At 45.2% G+C, this 27693-nt stretch overlaps 1 protein-coding gene across 3 annotated transcripts in view; it reads right to left on the minus strand.

Annotated features, from left to right (window-relative positions):
• The window catches only part of RASSF8 (Ras association domain family member 8), an 82116-nt gene extending 55169 nt beyond the window's left edge, over positions 1-26947 (minus strand). Inside the window, exon 1 of one of the 3 annotated variants that reach the window (XM_087934387.1) lies at positions 26709-26947. The gene's annotated coding sequence lies outside the window, so the exon portion shown is untranslated. Of the gene's footprint in view, positions 1-25196; positions 25345-26055 lie in introns of those variants that run through there. The other 2 variants (XM_087934388.1, XM_087934389.1) reach the window with 2 other exon arrangements.
• Positions 26948-27693: the final 746 nt, after the last annotated feature.

Genomic DNA, 27693 nt, shown 5'->3' on the forward strand with positions numbered 1-27693 from the left:
ACGTTTTGGCCTCCAGCCCTATAGTAATTTTCACTGGTCTTCAGCGGACACACGTCATTAAATGAGAACCAATCAATTATTGGTGAATAAATAACCTGCCCAAAGGAAACATCACTGGGGGAAACGGAGAAACTACAGAGTTGTGGTAGGGTTAATCACATCATCAAAAACATCCTTTACTTATTATTTACAATGTTAGTTAGGTAAGGCATCACCTGTATCATGTTGGGAAAAAAATACAAACATTATAACAGCAAGCGCGAGGGGAATCTAAGAAAAGGCTAACAGAGATTTTCCAGCAGATTGTACTTACCGCTTCATCTTTAGGTGATCAGATTTTGTTAAGAGCACTTTTAATACCATCCTTTATTAATTAACCATCTGTCTGACATACACAAGAAAGCCAGAACAATCCAAGTCAGACCTTTGAATAACTTCCATTATTTAATATAAAACATTCCCGGGTGATTAATTCTTAACATGGGTTGCTATAATACCAGCTTTTATCCATTTTTTTGCCATGAGTTTTATCTAGTTACTAAGAAGATTAAGAATTTTGATCTTCCCAATTATTGTTCCTGTTTTGCCACATTTTTATGGGGTAGGGAACCAACTAAGAAAACCAATGTCAAGCCCCTGGTGGAGACTGACCCTGAGGGAGAGGAGGAACAGCCGACATGGAGTGGGAGTGTGGCTCCGGAGGTTGTGGAGGAGGCTGGGGAAGGGCAGAGGCAGCTGAGCAGTCAGAGGAGGACCCAGGCCCATCCCCTCTCTATCCTAGGGCATGAAGGGAGGAGAGAATAAGGGAGAGACATGGTCTACCTGGAAGGAGAGGGCCTTGATCCTCCTCATGGGCTGCAGCTGTGACAACTGAATAAGAGTATGGACCTGCGTACTGGCAAATGCTGGAAACAAAGCAGGAAGTGGCGGAGGGCCAGGTGGATGGCGTGGAGCTCCAGCCAGTTTATGCTGCAGGCCCGCTCTGCATGGGACCATTTGCCCTGTGTTGTAAGGGACTGGAAGTGAGCGCCCCAGCCGCTCAGGCTGGCGTCTGTCGTGATGACGAGACGCTGGGGATCTTTGAAGAGATGACCCCTGTTGATGGCAGGGTTGGTCCACCAGAGGAGAGACGAGAGGACCTTTGGAGGTACCTTGATGGAGGATTTTGAGTTGCTTCTGCCGGACCTTTGAAACGGAAGCAGGAGCCACTGCAGGGACCTGGTATGAAGACGGGCCCAAGGAATAATAGAGATGCATGAAACCATTTTTCCCAGTAATTTAGATAAATCTAACAGAGAAGCCCTCCTTGATCGGCGAATAACCTGAATTGAATTTCGAATACTCTGGAGCCTTTCCGGGGAAAGGAACACTTTTTCCTGCACCGTGTCAATGATAGCCCCCAAGTGGGCAATTCGGGTAGAAGGGACCAGTTGGCTCTTTTTTTGGTTGACCAGGAAACCATGGGCGTGGAGGGCGGAGAGAGTAGTCTTGGTGTCCAGCTCTGCTTGGGATTGTGAATGGGACAGGATGAGGATATCATCCAGATAGCAGTGGAGACGGACTGGGCAGTCCCTAGCGAGCTGCCAGGGCCGCGAGGATCTTAGTGAAAACTCTGGGAGCTGAGGCTAACCCAAAGGGAAGGGCCACATACTGAAAATGGTGGTGATTGTAACAGAATCTAAGGAATTTAGAGTGTGAAGGCCGAATTGGGATGTGGAGGTATGCCTCAGAGAGGTCTATAGAAGATAGCCAATCTCCTTGCCTGGTACCCTGCAAAATGGATTGGAGAGTGTGCATTTTGAATTTGCGGGGGTTTAGGAAGCGGTTGAGCCGTTTGAGGTCCAGGATAGCCCTCCATCCCCCCGAGGACTTGGGAACCATGAAGAGGTGGGAATAGAAACCCTGCCCTCGCTGAGAGGGGGGAACTGGCTGGATGGCCTGGATGGAGAGTAAGTGATGGATGGCCGCATCCATTAATTTGCGTTTGGAGGGGTCCCTAGAGGGGGGAGATGACATGAAGAACTCGGGAGGTTGAGAGTTGAACTCCAGAGCGAGTCCAAACCTGATGGAGTCCCTGACCCATTTGTTGGAAGTGGTAGAATCCCACAGGTCGGTGAAATGCCTCAGCCGACCACCAATGGGGGGAAAAAGACAGGATTCATTTGGAGCACCGGAAGGGTCTCCCCCCGGAACCCCTGAAGGGACGCTTAAATCCTCCGCCCCTCCTATTTCGATCGCTCGGGTCGGAACGATCCTGGGAATATGATGCTCTATACGAGGGAGGTCTCGGGTACCTGGGGGGGAAGGGGGACTGGTAGAAGGACCGGGAGGATCCTCTTCGAAAGGGCTGAGGGGCTCGGGAGTCAGGCCTCCGAAAAAGAGGAGGAAGGAATTTCTTCTTTCCCTAGTTTCGGCCAAGAGAGGGTCCAGGGCCGGCCCAAAGAGCTTCTCCCTTTAATGGGGCGGATGCCAGCTTGACCTTGTTCTTCACGTCCGCCTGCCATGGTTTGAGCCAGAGCAGGCGGCGGGCAGTGACCTGGGATGCTAACGCCCGGGAGGCGAATTTAACCGAATGGTACGTGGCGTCCGCTGAGAACTCTGCCGCCGCTGTGATTTTGGCAATGTCCTGCAGCGCCCATGTATTGGATGGAGGGATGTGGGCCTTCAGTTGACGGAGCCACCGGATAGAGGACCTGGTAAAGAAGGAGGCTGCGGTGGCCAATCTAATTGCCCAAGCGTCGGCTAGATGAGCCCGCCGCAAGGCCAATTCAGACCTCCTATCCTCGGGTTTGAGGGCCTCCAGTGGGTCACTCGGGAGGAGGAAGAGGCGAGACCAACAATGGGCTCGTCCACCTCCGGGGTATTGAGGAGGGAGCAGAAACCGGCCCGAGGTTAAAGAACCTCTTATCCTGTGTGGATGGGGCCGGAGGAGCCCCGTAAAACCCAGTTGGTTGGAAACCAGATCGTGGAAAATGGGAGGAGCGGGAATCACATCCTCGGCCACCACGGGCTGTTTGAACATTGCGTCCTCCGGTTCCTCCCCAGAGGAGTGGGGGACAGGGGAAGTTGAGTGGCCAGGCCCGAGGTGTTCTTGGCCTTAAACAAGATGGATTTAAACATGTGGGGCTTGAATAACCCCACAAAGGAAGGCTGGACGGGGTAAGGCCCTCGTCCTCCGACAACTCTGCTTCCATCGGGTCTAAATCTGAAAAAGGTTCCCCATGGAAGGTGGATCCCCATTCAAGGTGCTCCTCCTCCTCCCTGTATTGGTCTAAAATTTCCATTCCCTCCTCCGGTTCCCTTTCTGGAAGAGGGCTGGCCCCCCGGGAGGGTACCTGACCAGGAGCAGGGTCCAGGGCGGGCATGGACCTAGTTGGCACCGGTTCTTGCGTGGGAACCGTCTGAGGAAGGCTTGATCCGGCCATCTGCTGCATGCCTTGAGCTATCCCCTGTCGAATAGCCTGCTCCATCCAAGTTCTCATGTACTCAGGCATCTCGATCATGGGTGGGTCCTCCTGTCTCAGGCCAGCGGCCGTGGGAGTGAAGGTTGCTTCAGGCATTCGGCTGGTAGCTGGTCCAGGGTCGTGAGACTCCTGGGATGAGCTGTGCCTGGAGAGAGGGGAACAAACTGGAGGGGGGGGGGGTGCCTGGAAGTAGAAGGGGCGGCTGGGGGTGATGGTTGAGTCACCCTAGAGCGCCTATCGAACTCCCTCTCTAGTGCCTTATGACGCCTTAAAGCGTCCCTTTGAGAGGCCTTAGAAGTCTCCTGAGAGGTTTCCTTAGCCTGTCTGCGCACATGATGGGACTTAGATTTCGCCTTCAAAGAATGGCGGGAGTTAGGGTTATCATCTGCCATGGTAAAACAACAGAAATATCAAAATGAATATATAGAAATATATATATATATATGTGTGTGTGTACAGGCGGTTGGCACGCCTAGGATACGACCTGGGTAAGGCCGGGTATCCAGAAACTGGCCCGCGCCCCCTTTTGGAATTTGCAATGAATAATCTGAAAATATGACCAAACAAGTTTTTTTTTTTTTTTAAACTGCCACAGATATAGCTTTTAATGTACAATTATATCCCACCAGGATAAGGATCCAGGAAAACACACTGCAGCGACAGTGATGGAAGCTAGGTCTCTCTAAGCAAATCTGAGAGAGAAAAAATGCCAATTGAATGAGATTGGATTACCAATGTAAGGAAATATGAAGATATTCTGTATTAGACTGAATAACAACCTGGCAGTTGGTAAAAGGAAGAGAAGCCAATCAGCCAAATCAACGCCAGCAATACAAGGCCTCAGGCAGCTTGCCCCCTCAGGGAGGGAGTGGCTGCTTTTCTAATTCCCCACCCTGAGATCTGCTGCGGAAGCCAACACTTACACCAACCATTAACAGAGTAAAGAGTAAAAACAGCTTTCTTTTCCCTCTGGGAGAGGGAGATAGAGAGATCAGCCCTACTAGGCCTGGGAGCCTAAGCCTAGGGCCAGCAGAACGTCGCAGCAATAGGAGGCCTGCAAAATGTCGCCCGGCCACGAGGCAGCACCCAAAATGGCGGCCGCCTTGAAATCGAAAGTGAAAGGCAAAGCGGGCGGCTCAGGGTGGGTGCATCCTGCAAGCCACGAGGGCGAGGACGCTGAAATTGGCGTTAGTGGGGGGAAAACCAGAATAAAAAAGGCTCCAGACCTTAGAAAGGCACCAGGACAGCAAGGCAGGAAAAAATAAATAAATAAATAAACGGCAGAGAGGGGTGGGGTGGGGGGGTGTTAGCACTAAGTGCTGCTAAGCTGCCCGCCCAGCCCCCTGGGGGCGAAAAACGCACACCCCTAAGTCTCAAGACACCCCCAGATGCGCAGAGGCTAAGGGAATAATAAGCTTAATTCAAACCTGAACTGAAATATTATCCTGCTTGAATCAGCCAAAGAGTGGGAAGCACAATCAAAACACACAGCCTAACTCTGCAAAGGCTGGGCATAAACTGGGAGGCTACAAGGGACCATGTGACAGAGGGCGGAGCGTTCCCTAATGATTAAGCCCAGCCTACACAGACGCAGACTGGAGCACCTCCCACTCTCTGGATGATCCGAGCAGCTCGAGGGAGAAACACCAGTTTAAGAAGATTGCCAAGGATGAAAGATCTTTACAACTGTTTTAATCTTAGCGTAAACACGAGGCTACAAGTTTTTGATGACAAAAAATCACCTACCAAGGAAAAGGTAACAATGAAGTACTAGGAATAAAACGAAGCTCCAAAATCCAAAGAACTGGGCAAGTATTGAATTTTTTTTGCTGCATTGGAGGGTATAATTAAAGATTACCCCATATTTATAGCAACAGCAATTACATTGTCTGTTTTAATAGGTAATTTTGATCTGCTTGAGGGAAACACAGCCGAGGGTCACTATTTGAAGCTCCCAGGAACTGAGATAAATATAGTCATTTTAAAAATTTACAGTCCAACAGATTAATGTGGGGAAACACAAAGAATCATTTAAATGCAACAATATACAAGTAGCCCCCCATTTCCGACCACAATTTTGCCTAACATTTCTGTTGGTAAGTGAGACATTTGATCAACGAAGTCAATGGGGAAACAGATTCACTTAACAACAGGGGGACTAACTTAACGACAATGGTTCACTTAACAGCTAGGCCAGGAAAAGTTGTAAACTGGGGCAAAACTCACTTAAGAAATTTCTCACTTAGCAACAGTAAATTTGGTGCTCAATTGTGGTCATACGTTGAGGACTACCCATACAGTAATGCATTAATACAAAATATATCTGTGTTATGGCCCACTAGCAGCAGATTCGGACAGTGAGGAGGTTGGGGAGGAACATGGGCCAGTCCTGGAGTCTGGGGAAGGTTCTGATGAGGGCTCTGCATCGGAGGCAGAGATGGGGCTGGGGCCATCTGACAAATATCAGCTGCCTACAGAGTCAGAGATCAGTGGGGAAGAAGAACAGCTGGAGCCTGTTTCCATGCACAGAGCTGCCAGGAGAAGGGAACAGCTAAGGCACAAGGGTCGACTCAAGAGTAAGGGCTCAGGTGGACAATGAATGGCCCCTCCCAGAGGGAATAAAGAGGAGCAAATGGGGAGTGGTGTTTTCAGGAGACAATTAGTTCAATTCATTAGGGTAAAGATCTGTTCCTGACTCTTTGCCAAGTAATTGCTGCTACAGCGTGGCGTTTGGAAGCTATTGGCTTGGCAACTCTCCAAGCCTGATCAAGATCTGTAGTTGTGAGATCTCTTTAAAGATCATTTGCCGGGACTTTGCTGGAGAGGAATTCCCTTTAACCTAAATAAAAGGGGTTTTATCAGGACAAGGAGTTGGCTTCATGATCTTGGGAAGGTTTAGGTCAGAATAATATGAAAAACTCTTCCTGCTACCTTCCTCTCTTTTTCCTGTTGGAGATAGGAAACATCTTATGGGCCACTTTCATCACACATGTTGGCTTGTAGGTGAGAATGCTTCTAAGTTAACCCACATCCTTTCCCTTTCTGTTCTGTTCTGTTTCTTGTTACTGTTCAGTTCCAAATATGGAAGTCTTCTATTCCAGAAAATCCTCATAGGAACAGTTTGTTTCTTCTTGTGGAGAACAATGATCTATTAGCAATCCAAGAGTTTTGTGACTAGAATCCAGTAGTTTTTTTCCCATTTAAAATAGGTCAAATAATTTCAACAGGCACAGGAAGAGTAGATGTTATTTTGGTTGACCTCCTGAATTGGTTTTTAAAAATTTACCAATATTTATCACACCTTCCCCTAAGGGAAAGGCTAAAAGTGTTAGGCAAAATTGTTTCAACAACCTTCAAAAACTAAACAAAAATTCTTCTAAAAATTCTGCCCATGTTATTCTCAATGAACACAGTATCATTTTGGAAACCAAACAGTAAATAAAATCAGACGGATTAACTCTTTAGAGAGGCCTGTAAAGCATTGTGAAGTGGTATATAAGTGCTATTGCTATTGGAATATTTTCCTTTCTTCCTTTCTCTCTCTCTCTAGAATTCTAGGATAGGATAGGATAGGATAGGGTAGGGTAGGGTAGGACAGGACAGGACAGGACAGGATAGGATAGGATAAGGGAGAAGAAGAGAGGAGAGGAGAGGAAAGAGGAGAGGAAAAAAAAGAGCAGAGGAAAAGAGAGGAGAGGAAAGGACAGAAAACAGAACATAACAGAACAGAATGGAATAGAACAGAACAGAATAGCTTTTTTGGCCACGTGTGATTAGAAACACAATGAATTTGTGTCTCTTTGAGTGTCGAAGCTCTCCGTGTACATGCAAAGCAACAGAGCAACAATATTCATAAAATGATACTAATAAGAGGTGGTAGTAGAGAAGACAGAGGAGGTAGGATAATAATAATACTACAACCATACAACATGGGTGAATAGACTTAGACATAAGATGCTAGAAAAAGTACTTTTTGTATGCTTCAGCTCGGCATTCAGTACCATCATGCAAGCTTGCTCTCTTGTGACAATAATGGAAAGGAAGAATGTGTCTGTTCTGGAGCTTTTAATATGCCTTTCTTTCCATAGGGGCAAAGTGGACCTATTTAGGATGTGCATTTTCCACTGCCTGGAAATCCCACAGCAGAAGAACATTTCCTATGGACCAGAGAATCAAACGTCTGACCTAAACTTCAGAAGGACTTCTGATTATTTGGCTTGACTCTTCAAAGGAAGATTGGCAGACACAACTATACAAAACCTACAAATGCTTTGGTTGTAAGGCAGCTGCCCCTCACCCCGTTCACTGATAAATATCCCTACCGTAACAACTGTGCAACACAGCCTTTTATACATCTACTCAGACATGAGACCTGCTGAACTCTTTGAGAATTAATGCCCAGTAAATATTTCCAGTCAGACTTAAAAGCAATTCAACCAATGAGAAAGTAAATTCTTCTGATCCGCTTTAGAAAAACACCCCATAATCTCAAGCACTAAAATGCTAGGTAGGTAAAAGTAAATTGTGATTTGAAGTATAAAGAGCAACACACAGTTTTGGAGTTTTTCTACCTCCTGCCTCCAAATTCCTTCCAGTTGTACCTGAATTTTTTCAGCAACCAAGTTTTAAAAAATCATAAATTCCTCTTTCTTCCCCCCCCCACTTTCCTGGTAAATTAATATCTGAAATGCATTAAAGGAAATCCTGAACATTCTTAACCTGGTGAAAACATGTGACAAGAAAGCAATAGCTTTTATCAAGCGGCTGCATCTGAACAAAACAACACTTTTTTTTTGCATGTGTAATCCCTGCACATACTGCCAAACAATGGCTAATACTATAATCCTCTCTATCAGGAGGTGAGCAACCTTTCCGTAGCTGTGTTGTTGGCTGTAGTATTGTGGGCCAAGTTTTGCACTAGATGACATTCAGGAGGGTTGGGTCAGCAAGAAAATAAACAAAGCCATCCCTGTACATCCGCAGAACTCCATTCAAAGGCACTAAACACTGCAAAAAAAAAAAAATGATTTTTGAAAGATAGCAGAACAGCCATTTGTAACTAATTGCAATGGTCAATGCTGAACACAGGTAGTCCTCAATGTATCATCATCTTCTTTTAATGGCCCCATAACCTTTTGCGCGGTGGAGTCTGTGCAACTGAATGGAGCTGAGTGTTTTACTGGCTGGATGCCCTTCCTGTCCCCAGAGCGGAGTTTTGTTCAGCAGATATATTCTCATCGTGTCCAGAGATAGAAATATCTGGCTTTACCTGGGATCAAACTCACAGCCTTCTGATTGTGAGGCGAGAGCTCCACCTCTAGGCCACTGCACCACTCCTAGGTAGTCCTCAACGTATGACAATTGCTAAATGAGACAGTTGTTAAGTGAGTTTTGCTCTGTTTTATGACCTTTCTTACCATTGTTATTAAGGGAATCGTGGCAGATGTGAAGTTAGTCACCCGGTTGTGAAGTGAATCTGGCTTCCCCATTGATATGGCATGTCAGAAGGTGACATAAGCCCAGAACACTGCAACAGTCGTACATGTGAATCAGTGGTCAAGCATCTGAATGTAAACCTTGCAGCCATGGGGACGCTGCAATTGTCATATGTGTGGGCCACGTGGGATTATGGTATCTCTGACATAAATGGCAGGCCCCCCCAAACCACGAAAGCCTGAGTTACTACTTGTAGTTTCTTTACTGTTCCTCACCCACAGAGAAAAATCTTGTCAAGCTAAAGCAACTACGAGGGTACCTTGCTACTCAACTGCTTTGAAACTCATCAGATTTGGTACTCAACATAATCTGATATGCAAATTGTGTCCCGGTACTCATTGTTCATTTAATACTCAATGTACAAAAGCTAGAACTTCTCAGTGTTGGCTGTCCTGTGATTCTTCCCTATGGGAAAGTTTTGTTCGGTACTTATCGTTTTTGCTACTCATCGTGCCTCCCAGAACCAATTAAGAACGAGTACCAAGGTATCATTATACTTGCATCGTTAAAGAGATATACTCCAAGACGGTCCAGGGAAGGCCCGTCTTCACTCTCTTCCTCCCAACCCATCTATCTAAACATCCCTGTCTCCTGTTCCCCGCCCCCCCTCCTGGGAATCCAGGCCACATTCCCACGCAGTGCACTGGATTGGAGGTGGAGCAAAGGCTTCATAAAACATAGGAGCACATTTGCCACGGCTGCCTGCAGCTTGTTAAAGCAGCCGTCTCTTTCAGCAGGGGGCACGCATGCGTTGTGGAATTGCATAACAAAATTGCTCCTGCTTTTAGCCAGAAATGACACTGTGAGCTGTTCCAAGTTACTTTATTATTGCCGTGTGCCTAATTTACAAGAATCTTGCCAGGCTGACTGCATTTCTCTTGGGAACGGCCAGATAAGGCTCAGGAGTTCTTGGTGAGGTTAGATCTGAGCCATTTTCTGTGTGAAAGTGAAGAGAACAATCTCCCTGTGCAGAATAAAACTAAACACAGGGTAGGAAATATTGCTTTTCTTTAAACACCTTTGCCAAAACAAGCAAGGGTGCATTTTCTGCCCCCCCCCCGCCCTTAACCTTATTCCTTAATTCCATCTAATTAATTGCAGAGGGGGTTTGCATTGAAATCAAGTCGCTTTATGGAACAAAATCTGTTTTCCCTATACAGAACTGGAGTGAGTTTCAAAAGAGGGAAACCTCCGAATGAAATTTCTACTCGATTAAATATTCATAGCGTGGGCACTAAAAATAAAAAGCCAGCCTTCCTCGCTCTCCCACATATTCCTGAAGTAAATATTTGATGCCTGCATGACAGTCGGGGAAGTCAGAGCTGATTCCTGCCAAAACGCAACAGTTTCAGATGGCAGATTGCACTAAGGGGAAAAAAAATTGCCGAGATGCAAGTTAATTCTGAAAGGTTGTACCTGTCCAAATTGGGGTGTTTTTCACGTAGAAAGCCTACTTCAAATTCCCACTTCCTGAAGTGGTTTGCCGGCAGCAGGTGTGGTCGGCTGAGGTCTCAGAGAGCGAGGACTCAGATGAAGGGCCTGCTTGGGATGCAGGGATGGGGCCAGAACCATCATTTGAAGGACAGAGCAGCTGCAGCAGCACGGGCGATTTGGGAGTAAGGCTGCAAGGTAATGGCCCCTCCTTTAAGAGATAAAAGCCAGCTGAGAAACCGGAGTTCTCTGCAGGAAGCAAAGAAGTTCTTGCACTTCAAGCCTTGTGGAAGTTCGGACTATCTTGGTTTGTGTTTGAAGACTTTTTGTTTGGAATATTTCTTGGCAATTTAATCTAGTGTTCTTGGCAGCCTTGCACCACCTTGGCAAGGCTCGTTCTTATCAGAGACCATGAGTTTGAAGCAGCCTTTTAATTGTGAACTAACGGAACTTGTGGAGAAGCATTAAAAGGTTTTGCTTTTATCTCGGTGTGGTGTTTGCTTACTTGGAACAAAGTTTGGGTCAGAACACTTTCCGTAAGGTACAGATCTCTGCACACACAACCAGAAAAAAAATTGGCTTGCATTTAGGTTCTTGAACATAGCTCTCATTTCATGCAATGGGGGAATTCATGGACCGTGCTTAGCAGGGGTGGTTCAGGTGAACCCCATAGCTAATTTTATCATTTTTAATGGCTGGTTCGGTGAACCGGCAAATCTCACCCCTGGCTGGCCCCGCCCACCCCGCCCTTCCCCTCCCAGGACTCTCCAGGTGGCCCATTTTGGATGCCAGGTAAGTACAGGGCCCACCGGAGCCTCCCGAAGGGCGAAAAATGGGCGGAAGAAACTTCATTAACGTGTGCTGTTAAAGCCCACCTTCTGCATTTTGCCATGTACAATCAAGAAGACAAACCAGGCAGAGATTACACAAGTATGTTTGATTGTCCCAAGTTTATAAGTCTGTTGTGGACAATAGGAAGATAACTGAAGATGCAGCAACAGAATGTATAAAGATGTATTGCATCTTTGTAGGTTCATTCTTGCTCAACATATTAATATCTACAGTGGAATTTGACTAAGGAAGCTTTTTATCGTATTATGCAGTCCATCCTCCTTATTGCAAAATTTTAAAAAAATGTTTTAATACTTAACATTGCATCTACGTTGTCTAGACATGACACCAAAAAAAGGCAGCTAAAAAAACATTTTATACTGCTTTTAGATATGCTTATTCCAAGGAAAGTAACTCTCTCCTTTCAACCTTCCTAACTTAACGTGAAGTTTCTACCCAATCAGCATAATGCATTTGCAAAACTCTACATGTCCAGGCTGAAAAATCTAAAGATAATAACAAACCAAGACAGCTGAATGACAGCTTCCAAAGTAGGCCAGTGGAAACTACGTGAGAAAAAGGTTATTTAAAAGGGGATGCGGAGAACGAAGTGAGAAGAGGATGGAGAAAGAGAAAGGATCGAGCTATGATAAGACAATAAAATCTCCTAGGTCTAGGACAAGGGTCTTCAAACTTGGCAAGTTTAAGACTTATGGACTTCCTACCCCCAGATTTCCTGAGCTAGATTTCCTGACTGCAAGAGGAATTCTGGGAGTTGAAGTCCATAAGTCTTAAAGCTGTCAAGTTTGAAGTCTGTCTGTCTGTCTGTCTGTCTGTCTGTCTGTCTGTCTGTCTGTCTATCTATCTATCTATCTATCTATCTATCTATCTATCTATATCTATCTATCTATCTATCTATCTATCTATCTATCATCTCTCCCTCCCTTACTTACCTACCTACCTACGTACATATGTATCATCTATCACAAGGGTCTTCAAACTTAAACTTGGCTAGTTTAAGACTTGTGGACTTCAACTCCCAGAATTCCTGAGCTAACATGACTGGAGAAGGAATTCTGGGAGTTGAAGTCCACAAGTCTTAAAGCTGTCAAGTTTGAAGACCCCTGATCTAATCTATCATCCATCCATCCATCCACCCATCCGTTCTATCTAATCTATACATCTAATCTATCATCCATCTATTGATCTATCTAAACTATCTAATCTATCTTATCTAATCTATCATCCATCCATCTATTGTTCTATCTAATCTATATATCTAATCTATCTATCATCCATCTCTCTATCTATTGATCTCTCTCTCTCTCTCTCTCTCATCTATCTATTTATCTAATCCAAGGGTCTTCAAACTTGGGGACTTTAAGATTGTGGATTTCAACTCCCAGAACTCCTGAGCTAACATGACTGGAGGAGGAATTCTGGGAGTTAAAGTCCACAAGTCTTAAAGCTGTCAAGTTTGAAGATGCCTAGTCTAGGAAAATAAAGAAGGATCTAGATACATGTCAATTACTCTTTTCTCCACTCATCCAATTAGGCTACCAAGATCATATGTCTCTCATTGTCCAATCAGCTCAATCAACCATGGGGTTTTTTTGGGGGGGGAGTCTGAAGGGTCAGCCCCCAAAATGACTCCCATGGTTGATCGTCCTAAGTGTGTGAAGACTCCATGGTAGTTTAATTCAGGAGAAGACAGCCTTCTCAGATAGGCTGAAGCCTGATTCCTAACAGAATAACAGAGTTGGCTTCTGCTCAAGGACTAAAGTTTTGGACAAAAAGTTGTCCAATCTCTTCTTGAAAGCCCCCAGTGATGGAGCACCCATAACTTCTGAAGGCAAGTTGTTCCACTGGTTAATTGTTCTTGCTGTGAGAAAATTGTCCTTAGTTTTAGATTGATTCCTTCTTTGATTAGCTTTCATCCATTGCTTCTTCTGCCTTTGGAAAATAGGCTGGCCCCCCATTCATTGTGGTAGCCCCTCAATTATTGGAAGACTGCTATCATGTCCCCCTTGGGCCTTCTTTTCATTAAAGTAGACATACCCAATTCCTGCAACTGTTCCTCATATGTTTTAGTCTCCAGGCCCCTAATCCTCTTTGTTGCTCTTCTCTGCACTCTTTCTAGAGAATTTTTAATATGATGGTACAGACTTCCAACTGCATGAACACGCGGGAACAGCTGGTGCATGTTTTTCATGGCTTATGAAACTGGTGTCCCTGAAGTTCAGAAGACATTTCCATAGAAACTCTTTTACCTCAGGAGGCAATGTTACAGGAATATAATTCATGGAGTGACCTTCACGTATATACAATGACTAAGGCAGAGCTCTCCGTATTTTACACACTGGTTTTGAAAGAAGAGGGGTGTTCGTATCGTTTGCTAGTTATGAACTGCTGGCTTTTATTAATTAAAAGGGATCATTGGACAAGGGGCAGCACCTTAGCTGGTCCCAGAAATGAAGTAGAAAACAACGTGGTTTGCAATTGGGTGGAAAACGGCCTGAGAACTTCCGGGGTAGGTTGACTGACCTGAGCCAAAGAACATTTCAGAAAAAGACATTAGGAAATAGGGTGAGTATATGTAAGCTGATCCAAGTTTGGAAGCAAAGAGAGCTTGTAATGTGAATAAATGAAAACTGGTCACCCAAAATATCCAGGGATGCCTTCTTCTCTTTCCCAGCAGTTACAATTTAACAGAACAACAGAGTTGGAAGGGGTCTTGGAAGTCTTCTAGTCCAACCCCGCCCCTGCACAAGCAGGAGACCCTACACCAGTGATGACAAACCTTTTTGTTGTGGTGTGCTGAAAGCGTGCGTGTGTGTGTGTGTGTGTGTGTGTGTGTGTGTGTGTGTGATATGCACCCACAATGCAATGTGCGCCCCCCCCCATGCATGCGCACGCAAAAAACCCCTTACCTGCACTGTGCATGCATGCACCTCCCAGCTGATTTTTGGCCCGTTTGAGGCCTTTTCGCCCTCCCGGAGCCTCTGCAGCCTTGGGAGGCTGAAAAATGGGCCTTCCAGAAATACCAGAAATGCCCGTTTTCAGCCTCCAGAGGGCCTTCCAGTTTCAGCACTTCTGGTTTCGGTATTTCTGGAAATACCGGAAGTGCCGAAATGGGCCCATTTTTCAGCCTCCAAAGGCTGCAGAGACTTCCCACGGGCCTCCGGGAGGGCGAAAAAGGCCTCTCACAAGCCAAAAATCAGCTGGGAGGCATGTGCATGCACAGTGCAGGTAGGTTTGGCTTGTACTCACGTGCCCGCACAAATGGCTCTGTGTGCCACCTGTGGAAGGCGTACCATAGGTTTGCCATCATGGCTCTACACCATTCTGGATAAATGCCTGTCCATTTTCTTCCTTAAAAAAATACTTTTCTTTTTCTTGCATAGTTTCTCCTGGTCTACTTTGGCAGTTGTCCCTTTTCCAAAAGAAATAGCTACCTGTCTTTTTTTTTTTTTTTGTTAGCACACCAAAAAACAGTTGGCTTCCCTTGTATATGGCCCAGCTAGCTTGAATTCATTCATTTTTCTTTCTCCAACTTTGTACATTCCAAGCCTGTCTTGAATCACAACTCACAACAACTCCCGGCCAAGTTGTGATGAATGAAGAGCGTTGACCTTTAATAACCGTACACCCCACACTGGAAAATATTGCGCTAACCGAAACGCTGTGCCAACCAGCCTTCCGACACAATTACTTTTCACAACATCCAAAACTTGTGTATGACCCCCACGTGTTAAATCTCACATGGCCTTACAAACGGTCTTTAAGCACAGCTACAATTTCAAATGTTCAAAGGACATTTGCAATGCGGATCAGAGTGAAATTCAATCAAAAAATAGTGTTATTGCAAGCATGTCTATCTGTGGAACAGTTAGGATATTATGTTCAGTTGCATCCCAATGAAGTTGAAGCTTTGTGTGAATGCTTCAGTGTGATTTTCTACACTGACTTATATCTCAGTGGTGGGATTCAAAAATTTTTTTACTACCTGTTCTGTGGGCGTGGCTAGGTGGGTGTGGCTAGGTGGGCGTGGCTAGGTAGGCATGTGACTGGGTGGGTGTGGCTATGTAGTGTTTTTTTCCCCTTTCGCAGCACCTCCCCCCCATGCCCCGTTTTTTGCCTACTGGGCCTCAGGGAAGCCTCTTGGCCAGGTAAGTTTAGATTAGCCAGAAAGCAAGAAATCTAATAATTTCCTGCTTTCTAGCTAATCTAAATCACGGGGCAGAGCTGATCGTTGGAAATACCAGTTTGGCCGAAACGGTAGCATTTTTTACTACCGGCTCATGGGAACCGGGCCAAACCGGTTGAATACCACCACTGTTCAAACTTGTTCTAGAACGTTCACCAACTTCTCAATCTAACCTAGTGGTTGCCCACCAGGGGCTGGGGACCACTGGTGGTCTGTGAGAAAATTTTGGTGGTCCGCAGAGAAATGTCACCCCCCAAAACAATTAATCCAGGCTGCATGGGAACAGGAGTTTTGTGTCGCTTGCATTGCGAACAACATGAGGTAGTGAGGGGAGGGGGGAAAGGGCAGAGGGAGGAACTTGCCCCACTTGCCTCATCTGGCTATCGGGCTGCTTCTTTCCACTTCTTCCTTCTTCTGCTTTTGGCTGCACGCAAGGAAAGCAGCAAAAGTCTTCCTTTCTCTTCCCCCAAACTCTGCCAGAAATGGAACCCTGCAAGACCTCCTGCTCCAAGAGGCTGCGCCAGAGCGACAAATCTCACAAAGACTCATTTCTGGCAGAGTTTGGGGGAGAGAAAGAAAGACATCTGCTGCTTTTGCTGCTTTCTTTGCATGAAGCCAAAAGTCTCTTTCTTCCCCCCGAGAATGGAGCTGGAGATGGAATCCTGCGATCCCAAATAAAGAATGTTCGATCGGTAGGAAAACAGGGTGGGGATTTTTCTGCAGACTTTTTGGGGGATTTTCCCAGGGTCTCTGGGATTTAAAATTATGAGTTTGGTGGTCCCTGTCTAATTTCTAAGATCAGTAAGCAATTATATTAACTAATAAACCACATTCATATATAAGGCTGGTCTTTAACATACAATCATTTGCTTAGTGACCTGAAAAAAGTGATTTATGACCATTTTATGACCAATGATCGCAATTCAGACACTTGGCAACTGACTCATATTTATGATGGTTGCAGTCTCCCAGGGTCATATGATCCCCTTTTGCAACCTTCTGACAAGCAAAATCAATGGGGAAACCAGATTCACTTAACAACCATTTTATTGGCTTAACAACTACAGTGATTCACTTAACAACAGAGGCAAGAAAGGTCCTAAAATGGGACAAAACTCACTTAACCAACATTTCACTTAGCAACATACATTTTGAAGAGTTGGTTGTAAGTTTTAGAGTACATGAAAACATACACAGGCAAAAATGCAAAATATCACATTATATATTGGAATATGAATAGTGTATTAAATATGATTAATGTATATATCCCTTTTTCCCCCAAGTCCTAGCAAAACTTGGCATACGTTCTTCTGAACATTAAAAAAAAAGATCTTCTTGGCCCAAGATTATAAATCTAAAGACTGAAAAGAAAGCACAGTGTTAAAATCCATTGGCATGGACTCCATTGTTTTTTTTAAGGATAACTAAATAAACCTTAAAATATGACGTGCATGAAAAACTGTCTAGGTGTAACAAAAGGAGACTGTATTCATGGAAGAAGAGACAGTTTTAATTTTGGACGAGGATTATTCTTAACAAATTGTGCGTCCACCAGCAGTTTAAACTGCCAAATGATGAATGTACAGTACAAAATTTTAGGTACTACCCTGTTTCCCTGAACAGTGTGGAGGTTGGGGAGGAACATGGGCCAGTCCTGGCATCTGGGGAAGGCTCTGATAAGGGCTCTGCGTCAGAGGCAGAGATTGGGCCAGGGTCGTCCAAGAGATATCAGCTGCCTTCAGAGTTGGAGATCAGTAGGGAAGAATAATAGCTGGAGCCTGTTCCCAGTGTGTGCATGCACAGAGCTGCCAGGAGAAGGGAACAGTTAAGGAACAAGGGCTGACTCGGGAGTAAAGGCTCAGGTGGACAGTGAATGGCCCCTCCCAGAGGGAATAAAAGAGGAATGAAAGGGGAGTGGGGTTTGCAGGAGACAATTAGTTCAATTCTTGAGGGTGAAGTTCTGTTCCTGACTCCTTGCCAAATAATTGCTGCTAGAGTGTGGCATTTGAAAGATATCAGCCTGGCAGCTCTCCAAGCCTGATTAAGGTCTGTCATTGTGAAATCTCTTGAAAGACTGTTTGCCGGGACTTTGCTGGAGAGGAATTCACTCTAAACTAAATAAAAGGGGTTTTATCAGAATGAGGAGTCGGCTTCATAATGTTAGGGGAGCCTAGGTCAGAACACAGTCACTAAAGAATGGTTGTAAGACAAGTCAAGGAGCGCCTGTATTCTCCTACCGAGAAATCGAAAGACAGGTGAGCTGCGAAAACCCTTGGCAAGTTTGTGGTTCAGCTCAATTCACAGCTTCTTTCCTTAAATCTCTCCACTATGAACACTCTTCCAAAGCACAGGTTTTATGCAAGGTTTAAAAATGTCAAGTCTGAAAAACATTGATCAACATACAGTATAAGAATATAAGATGGATCTTGACAGTCTAGAACACTGGGCCATATTTAACAAAATGAAATTCAATGTAGAGAAAAGTAAAGTCTTACACTTAGGCAAGAAAAACCAAAAGTACACATATAGACTGGGTGAAACCAGGCTCAATAGCAGGAACTGTGAGAGGGATCTTGGAGTCCTAGTGGACAACCAGCTAAATAGGAGCCAGAAGCATGCAGCAGCGTCCCCAAAAGCCAATGCAATCCTAAATTGCATTAACAGAGGGATATAATCGAGATCAAGGTAGATACTAATACCACTCTATAAAGCCTTAGGAAGAACACACCTAGAGTTCTGCATTCAGTTTTGGTCACCACACTATTAAAAAAGATTTTGAGACTCTGGAAAGAGTGCAGAGAAGAGCAACCAGGATGATGAGGGGACTGGAGGCTGAAAATATACAATGAACAATTATGGGAACCGGGCTTGACTACTCTAGTGAAGAGAAGGACCAGGGGAGACAGGAGAGCAGTCTTCCAATATTTGAGGGGCTGCCACAGAGAGGAGGAAGGATCAAGCTATTTTCCAAAGGACCTGAAGGCCAGAGAAGGAACAATGGATGGAAACTGAACAAGGAGAGATTTAACTTGGAAATAAGGAGAAACTTTCTGACAGTGAGAACAATCAACCCATGGAACAGAAGTTGCTGTCAGAAGTTGTGGGAGCGCCACTTGAGACTTTCAAGAAGAGATTGGACTGCCATCTGTCAGAAATGGTGTAGGGTCTCCTGCTTGGGCCGGGGGGTTGGACTAGATGATCTACAAGGTCCCTTCCAATTCTGATTGTCTGTTATCTGTTTATCAGCTAAGTGGGTTACATTTCAAGGGAGCAGCAGACAAAAGTTATTGGGAATAAGAACAACAGGCAAAAAACGGACACAGGTACCACACTTTGAAGGCATTTAACTAAGGCATTCAATGGATCAGATCAACCCCGTTATCTTTGCTGCAACCCTACATGTCCTTTTTCCAGATCCAGCAAACAAGATAACCAATCAGACAGAAAAAGAGCTTGCTGACATAAAGGAACGAACTCCAGATTAGTTTGGAATGACAAAGAGATAAGAAATGCTGCAAATTGGCCAAGGGGAATATCTTAAGTTTTTTTTAAAAGAAAAAAACTTTAAAAAGATGCGATTTTGTGAATCAACAAAAGGAAGGTGAGCAAACAGAGATTATCCGTATAGTTTAGGGCTGGCCCCACATATCTGCTTACTTACAAGTAAATCTTTTGGACTTAATTCAAACTTAATATGATTAGAATTACACACCTGGGTCTCTTGGTGTCGATATCAAGGTTTTAAAGAAGTCCCTAGTACGAGTCTACAATTATTGTAGCTACTTTTGAAATCCAGCTCTACTCAAAGAAATGTGGACAGCTGGATTTCAATGATGCACATATCCTTTGCAAGTGCAGAGAAGAATCAAGAATAACAACTACTCTCCACCCCTATGAAGCCAGAAAATTTAAGAAAGGGCTGAAAACTAAGTGGGGTTGTTGTTGTTTTTTTAATATAGCTGTGCTGCAGGTTTAAAAATTATTTCAGCTTCCAAGGGCCACGATGCTCACATCTGATGCTATGGTAACCTTGCCAGAAATGGATTTTGGGATCCTTTAATTAGGGGGTGGCTGGAGGGGTTTAAAGTTACATAATAGATGAACTTGGCTGCACACATATCTACTTTGAACCTCCAAAAGGTAAGGGATCACAAAAGAAACCTCCAAAATACTCCCTAATATTGCTTCAAAGTGAGAGCTTTTCTGCTGATTTTAATAGTCCAAAGTTCAAAAGTTGAGGAGACTTTGGTGCTCCTTGGGCTTGGTTGTTTTCTTGCAGAGGTTTCATCACCCAACTAAGTAACATCATCAATGTTAGAAGGGAGGAGGAGGAGGAGGAGAACTGTGGAGTCCTTGGTGCTCTCTGAGCTTGGTTGTTTTCTTGTAGATGTTTCATTACCCAGCTAGGTAACATCATCAGTGCTAGATGGGAATGGTGTCTATGGAGTGAAGGAAGAAGAGGAAGAGGTGGTAGTGATGAAGGGAAGAAAGAGGAAAAGGAGGACTGTGGGGCCCTTGGTGCTCTCTGAGCTTGATGGTTTTCTTGCAGACGTTTCATGACCCTACTTGGTAACACCATCAGTGCCAAATATCTAGAGTGCTGATGATGTTACCTACTTTGTGTCATGAAACATCTGCAAGAAAACCACCAAGCTCACAGAGCACCCTCATTTCAACCCTGAGCTACAAATATTCTCTTTTTATCAACTCCAGGATTTTCTGCAAGCTAAATGGCTGTGGCTTAAGCCACAAACAATGGCTATGCATGAAAGGGGGCAAATTGACAGAATCCCATTAAAGCTGAAAAACTCCTTAAGGTCGAAGAATGGGAGACAGATTGTGCACAATAAGCCCAGCCAAAGCCACTAGAGATAAGCTAATCAACCAATAACTTGACAATTTGGAGACAGCATCAAACTGAGAATTGCAGTTACAATCCTCTCCCTCCCACAAAAAATACCCCCTTGACCAACTTCTTCTTCCAAAACAATCCAAACAAGTTGTTGTTTTTTGGAAGCATTTCCAGCGGTTTAAAAGTGGGTGAAATACTCCCTCAAATAGATCCTTCTCTATTTCCATAAACTTTTCAGCCATTTTTTTTTATTTTTTAGACCATTAACATCTCTGTTTGTTTGCTTTTGGGGCCAAGAGCAATTGAAGAATGTGTCTTCCAAGCAACTCTCGTTTTCTTCATTTACCACCTCTAATTTGGAAAATAAATAAAAAAAAGTCCACAAGGACATTTAAAGGAGCCTTTAAAAACAAAAAACAAATATCTTGTTCAGGATCCAGCTGCCTACTCAGCATTCTTTGACCGTAAGGAAGGCAAAGAAAAGGTTTGCTGGTTTCCAAGAAGAAAATGAATGGATTTACCCACTTCTAGTTCCACTCTGTTGCAGATAATCCTCACTTAACAACTGCAGTTGAGCCCAAAAACTCTCTGTTGCCTCTTGGTGGGGGAAGTACCTTTGGGACAAGAGACTGGACAGCCATTTGCCTGGAATGGGATAGGGTCTCCTGCTCGAGCAGGGGGTTGGACTAGAAGACCTCCAAGGTCCCCTTCCAACTTATTATTCTATGTTCTAAGTTATTTTAAAGAGATCGCAGCTGCGAATGTCTTTACGTTGAGTGCATGCATCGACATATAAAAAGCTTTCTCAATGACCTCCAGGTTTAGTTCTCACACAAAAATCTAAGAAGTTCTTAGTTAAGATGGGGAGAAAAATGCCCTAATAGAAGGATACTAGTCTACCCATCTCTATGTAAGTACAATTCAATGTTTTTACACGTTTAAGTGTGACCCCTGAAACCCCCCCGCGGAGTAGCTCTTGCAGGAGTTGCAGTATACAATTGAGAGAAATACTTCAAAGAGGTTGAAGATTAATCTATATATACACTACTCAAAAAAATAAAGGGAACACTTAACACAATGTAACTCCAAGTCAATCACACTTCTGTGAAATCAAACTGTCCACTTAGGTAGCAATACTGATTGACAATCAATTTCACCTGCTGTTGTGCAAATGGAATAGACAACAGGTGGAAAGCATGGGCAGTTAGCAAGACATCCCCAATAAAGGAGTGGATCTGCAGGTGGTGACCACAGACCACTTCTCAGTTCCTATGCTTTCTGGGTGATGGTTTGGTCACTTTTGAATGCTGGCGGTGCTTTCACTCTAGTGGTAACATGAGATGGAGTCTACAACCCACACCAGTGGCTCAGGTAGTGTAGCTCATCCAGGATGGCACATCAATGCGAGCTGTGGCAAGAAGGTTTGCTGTGTCTGTCAGTGTAGTGTCCAGAGCATGGAGGCGCTACCAGCAGACAGGCCAGTACATCAGGAGACATGGAGGAAGCTGTAGGAGGGCAACGACCCAGCATCAGGACCGCTACCTCTGCCTTTTTGCAAGGAGGGACAGAAGGAGCACTTCAGAGCCCTGCAAAATGACCTCCAGCGGGCCACAAATGTGCATGTGGCTGCTAAAATGGTCAGAAACAGACTCCATGAGGGTGGTATGACGGCCCGATGTCCACAGGTGTGGGTTGTGCTTACAGCCCAACACTGTGCAGGACATTTGGCATTTGCCAGAGAACACCAAGATTGGCAAATTCGCCACTGGCACCCTGTGCTCTTCACAGATGAAAGCAGGTTCACACTGAGCACATGTGACAGACGTGACAGGGTCTGGAGATGCCGTGGAGAACGTTCTGCTGCCTGCAATATCCTCCAGCATGACCGGTTTGGCAGTGGGTCAGTAATGGTGTAGGGTGGTATTTCTTTAGGGGGCCGCACAGCCCTCCATGTGCTCGCCAGAGGTAGCCTGACTGCCATTAGGTATCGAGATGAGATCCTCAGACCATATGCTGGGGCGATTGGCCCTGGGTTCTTCCTAATGCATGACAATGCTAGACCTCATGTGGCTGGAGTGTGTCAGCGGTTCCTGCAAGATGAAGGCATTGATGCTGTGGACTGGCCTGCCTGTTCCCCAGACCTGAATCCAATTGAGCACATCTGGGACACATGTCTTGTTCCATCCACCAATGCCACGTTGCACCATAGACTGTCCAGGAGTTGGGGGATGCTTTAGTCCAGGTGTGGGAGGAGATTCCTCAGGAGACCATCCGCCACCTCATCAGGAGCATGCCCAGGCGTTGTAGGGAGGTCATACAGGGACGTGGAGGCCACACACACTACTGAGCCTCATTTTGACTTGTTTTAAGGACATTACATCAAAGTTGGATCAGCCTGTTGTGTTTTTTTCCACTTTAATTTTAAGTATAACTCCAAATCCAGACCTCCATGGGTTGCTAAATTTGATTTCCATTGATAATTTTTATGTGATTTTGTTGTCAGCACCTTCAACTATGTAATGAACGAAGTATTTAATAAGAATATTTCATTCATTCAGATCTAGGATGTCTTATTTTTGTGTTCCCTTTATTTTTTGAGCAGTGTATATAAAAGCAAAATGCTACTCATGCATCATCACAAACTCTCCAGAACCATAAAGCCTACAAACTTGAAATTTGGCATATATTTTCCTCTTGGCTTCTAGGTGCTCACTAAAAAAGGATTTTTCCAAATGACCATCAGAGCATTTAGAGTATTTTCTATATTATTATTATTATTATTATTATTATTATTATTATTATTATTATTATTATTATTATTATTATTATTAACATGCTCTGATGCTAAAGAGTTCTACTCCCCCTCCCCACCTGGAAAGAAATCTCTTCCAAATGCAAAACACAAGCAGAGGAGAGGAGTTTCAGTCTCAATTCACAGTTTCACAGCAGCACCAAGCATCTTTAGTACAGAACAGTTGAGCTAAGCCACGCCCAGGCTCCTTGCTGTCTCCTCCTTGCTCACATAGCAAATACTCTTTCAGTTTCGAAACAGCCTTCAACTCTCTCACACACTGACAGAATGCTAGCCAGATGAATACCGATGGATGCTGGTAGGCAGAAGCAGAATTGTTTTCCCCTTATTTTCCTCCCCCAAAACTAAGCCTGACCACATAGTTTCATAGGGAAGCACGGTTATCAAGCTGTTAATATTATATGTCATGTTCAGGTTCTGAAAGCACATGAAATGGGTTGTTTAAACATAAGGATCCCCAAAGGCTATTTATTTGCTTAATGACAGAAATGTTGGACTCCTTTGTGGTCATAAGCTGAGGACTTATAAACTGTACCGCATTTCAACAAGGCATGTAGGGGGGGTTGGGGAAACACTCCAGCCCCGATAAATAAATAAGTCCAATAAATAAATAATTAACAAATAAGCCCAATAAATAATAAATAAGCCCAATGTAATAAATCAATAAGCCCAATAAGTAATAAATCAATAAACCCAATAAGTAATAAATCAATAAACCCAATAAGTAATAAATCAATAAGCCCAATAAGTAATAAATCAATAAGCCCAATGTAATAAATCAATAAGCCCAATAAGTAATAAATCAATAAGCCCAATAAGTAATATATAAATAACCCCAATAAATAATAAATAAATAACCCCAATAAATAAATAATAAATAAGCCAAATAAGCAATAAATAAATAAGCCCAACAACATTCATCTTCAGACACGTCCAAACTCCAGAACTGGAGGATTGTCACAGAGAACAATTGTGAGAGATCTTTTAACCTAATAAAATCTAAGTTCAGATCCCTGTTGCATATTTAAATGGGCAGAGAGCATCAGAAACAACCTCAGGAATCAAGCCTTCATCTGCATTATAAGTCCCATTGAGATGTTAACAGCTGTAAAACTCTGCAATCTTATCAAAATAAATAAATAAATTTACTCATTGCTACCTACAAAGCCCTGGAAAATTTAAAATCTCCCCATACCCCCAGGCTATGCGTTCTCCCATTGTTGGGCTAAGTCTTCTTTGGAATGGAACTAATTCTCAATTTCAAAAAAAAAGATACATACTTACAGTGAAGGTGATGGGATCAGATTCAGCAGAGATGAGGGTATCTTTCAACCCCTTCCCCCCCCAATTGTGTAATTTTTTTCACACACACACACACACACACACACCCAAAAAATTCTGGGTCAGCCATTCAAAACATCAGAAGGAATGTGTTACACAATGTAAAGAAAACAATTAGCCAGTTTAGCCCTTTAAGGACTTCTTTTTCCAACTTATTTCTTCCCCCAACCCCCCCAGCAAAACAAGGATATGAAGAGAAACCACCAATTAAGAAAACAATCCAATGCCATGCAAACTTTTTCTTTTTTAAAAAAATAATCATTTTCCTCTGTACCCAACAAGTAACCTCACATCAATTCTCCCAAAGCAGGGAAAAAATTACTTGGGAGAAGTTTCACAAGGGCCTTTGTTTTTCTCCCATCTGCAAAATAAACTTTTATAATCTGGATGATCAAATAACCATTATTATTATTTTCCCCTCCTCTTTTTGGAAATCAAGGAGCCAGTTTTTCTTCTGGCATGTTCAGCCTGCCTTTTCATTTTAACTGGTCCTGATGCCACCTTGGCATTCAAGATTCAGAAACCTGAATTTATTTATATATATCTATATATCTATATATTATATATGTATGTGTGTGTGTGTGTGTGTGTGTGTGTGTGTGTGTGTGTGTGTGTTCATGAATGCAATGATTCTCCTTGCTCTTCTTCCCACTGTTAAAAGACAATTTCCCTGCCACCCAGGCGTAATTCTAACAGGGCATTTCCCCAAAACTGTAACTGGGCCAGATTGCATTTTGATTTATAAACATTCCTCAAACTCACAATTTCTCCTCCGCCAACAGGAAGGCAGACAGGCAGTGCTGCTGGTCACGTCAACCTGAAATCCGACTGGTGTTTTGGGGTGTGTGTGTGTGAAATGTGCACCAGAGCAGAGGATTAAAAACACACAAAACCCACACACAAACTTTGAACTGCAGATCTGTGAGTCAGAGAAAAAAATATATCTCTTTCCCCCTCCCTCTCCTTTGCTTAAAAAAAAAGAGAGGAAAAAAAAATCAGAGCCAGCCTTTACTATCAACAGTGGCCTCTCTGCACCCACCACCTACACACACACACACACACACACACACACACACACACACACACACACACACACACACATCATATCCTATGCAGGCTTACTCAGAAGTTAAGTGCTGGGAAACTCAACAGAGTTAGCAGAAAAGTATGCAGAGGGTGGAAGTCCAAGGTTTTTAATTAAATGGGAATGGGGAGAGAGGGGAGGGGAAAGAGAGAGGGAGAGAGAGACAGAGAGAGGGAGAGGGGGGAGAAGGAGAGGGAGAGAGGATGGGAGAGAAAGAGAAAGGGAGGAGAGGAGGGAGAGACAGAGGGGAAAGAGGGAGGGAGAAGGAGAGAGGGAGTGGAGGGAGACAGAGAGAGAGTGGGGGGAGGGAGAAGGAGAGGGAGAGAGAAAGAGGGGAAAGAGGGAGGGAGAAGGAGGGGGGAGAGAGAAAGAGCGGAGGGGGTTGATAAACTATCTAGCTTTCTAGCTCTTTGGGCCATATTGATATATAAAGGAATGGTATATTTAAGATTGTCCCATTCAGTCGATCCTTCATCAGCCTTTCCAGACAGAAGACACACACACACACACACACACACAGAGTCCCACTGAATTTACCTTCAATCAGATCTGAATGCAAAGCAGAGATTTTTTCCTTCCTCTTCCCCCGCTCTCTCTCTCTCTCTCTCTCTCTTATCCCCCTCTTCTCTTCTCTCTCTCTGATGAGAGGAAAAAGGGTGAATGGGCAGAGGTATCCAAAGGGAAAGGGGGAGGAGGGGGGAGAGGTCCAGAAGGGGAAGCAGGAAAGAAGAGGGAGAAGGGATTGGCCAAAGCGGGGAAGGAAGCGGGAAAGAGAGGAGGCAAGGAAAAGGGGGAAGGAAGGAAGGAAGGGAAGGAGCGAGAGAGTGAGGAAGGAAGGAAGGAAGGAAGGAAAAAGAGAGAGGGGGTAGTAGGAAGGGAGGGAAGAGTGGAGAGGAAGGAAAGAGTGGAGAGAGGGAGGAAGAAGGGCAGGGAAGGAAGGAGAGTGAAGAAAGAGAGGAAGGAGGAAGAAGAAAAAGGGAAGGAAGGAAGAAGGGAGGGAGAAAGAAAAGAGAAGGGGGATGGAGGAAAGGAAAGGAAAGGGAGAGAGGGAGGGAGGGAGGAAGGGAGAAAGGAAAGAGAACGGGGAGTGGAGGAAAGGAAAGGAAAGGAAGAGAGGAGGGGAGGGGAGGGAGGAAAGGAAGGAGGAGGGAGGGGAGGGAGGGAGGGCGACCTCCGAAGTTTCTCCTTACCGCTTTGCCAGGACAAAACCCGCCAAGCCGAGCGAGGAAGCGGCCCCGCAAGCCGGACACCGCAAGCCGGGCTCTATCCGCCTCCCGCCCGGCCAGGGCCGGCTCCAGCGCCCCCTTCCCCGGAGAGAGACCCTCGCTCACTCCCAGCGAGGCGGCGGCGGCGGCGGAGGGGAGCCGGACTGGCCGGAGCTGCGGCGGCGGGGCGGCTGCTTGCGCCGAAGGCGGCGGAGTTCGGGGCGGGGAGGCGGGCGGCGACCCTCCGGCCAGCTCCGCCCTCGGCTCCAGCGCCTCCCCAGCCGGCTCGCCCGGAGCTCCAGCCGCGCTCGGGTTGCAGCCGCCGCCGCTGCTACGCGCGCTCCCGGCTCTGCCGCGGGGACGCGGGGACGCGCCTGGGCCCTCCTCCGCCTTCCCCCTCTTTCTTCTCCCCCTCCGGGGGCTCCGCGGAAAGCGGGGTGGGAGGGGATGGGACCCCCTCCTCCGGCCCTTCAAGCCACAGCAGGAGCGGAGGGGAACCCATTCCCACGTTCCCAGCCCCGCGCAAGATCTACACGCAAGATCCCTTTAGCTAGCAACGTGGGAATCAGTCCCGGTGGAGGGAGAACCGATTCCCACGTTCCCAGCCGGGGAGATTTTGCAGCCCCGCGCAGGGGGTTCTCTTCACACGTTCCCAGACGAGATCTTGCATCCCCGCGCAAGAACTACACGCAAGATCACCTTGGTTAGGAAGGTGTGAATTGGTCCCGGTGGAGGGGGAGCCAATCCACACGTTCCAAGCCGAGGAGATCTTGCAGCCCCCCCCCCGCATGATCTACACGCAAGATCCCCTTAGCTAGGAATGTGGGAATCGGCCCCTGTGGAGGAGGAACCCCCACTTCACACGTTCCAAGCATCCGCGCGCAAGATCTACACGCAAGATCCCCTAGGAACGCGTGAAGAGGTTCTCCCTCCACCGGGACCTTTTCGCACGGAGATCTTGCAGCCCCGT

The sequence above is a fragment of the Pseudonaja textilis genome, chromosome 5 (genome assembly GCF_049901715.1).
Source record: "Pseudonaja textilis isolate UNSWEBS1 chromosome 5, rPseTex1.2, whole genome shotgun sequence".
In the NCBI taxonomy this organism is placed as follows: domain Eukaryota; kingdom Metazoa; phylum Chordata; class Lepidosauria; order Squamata; family Elapidae; genus Pseudonaja; species Pseudonaja textilis.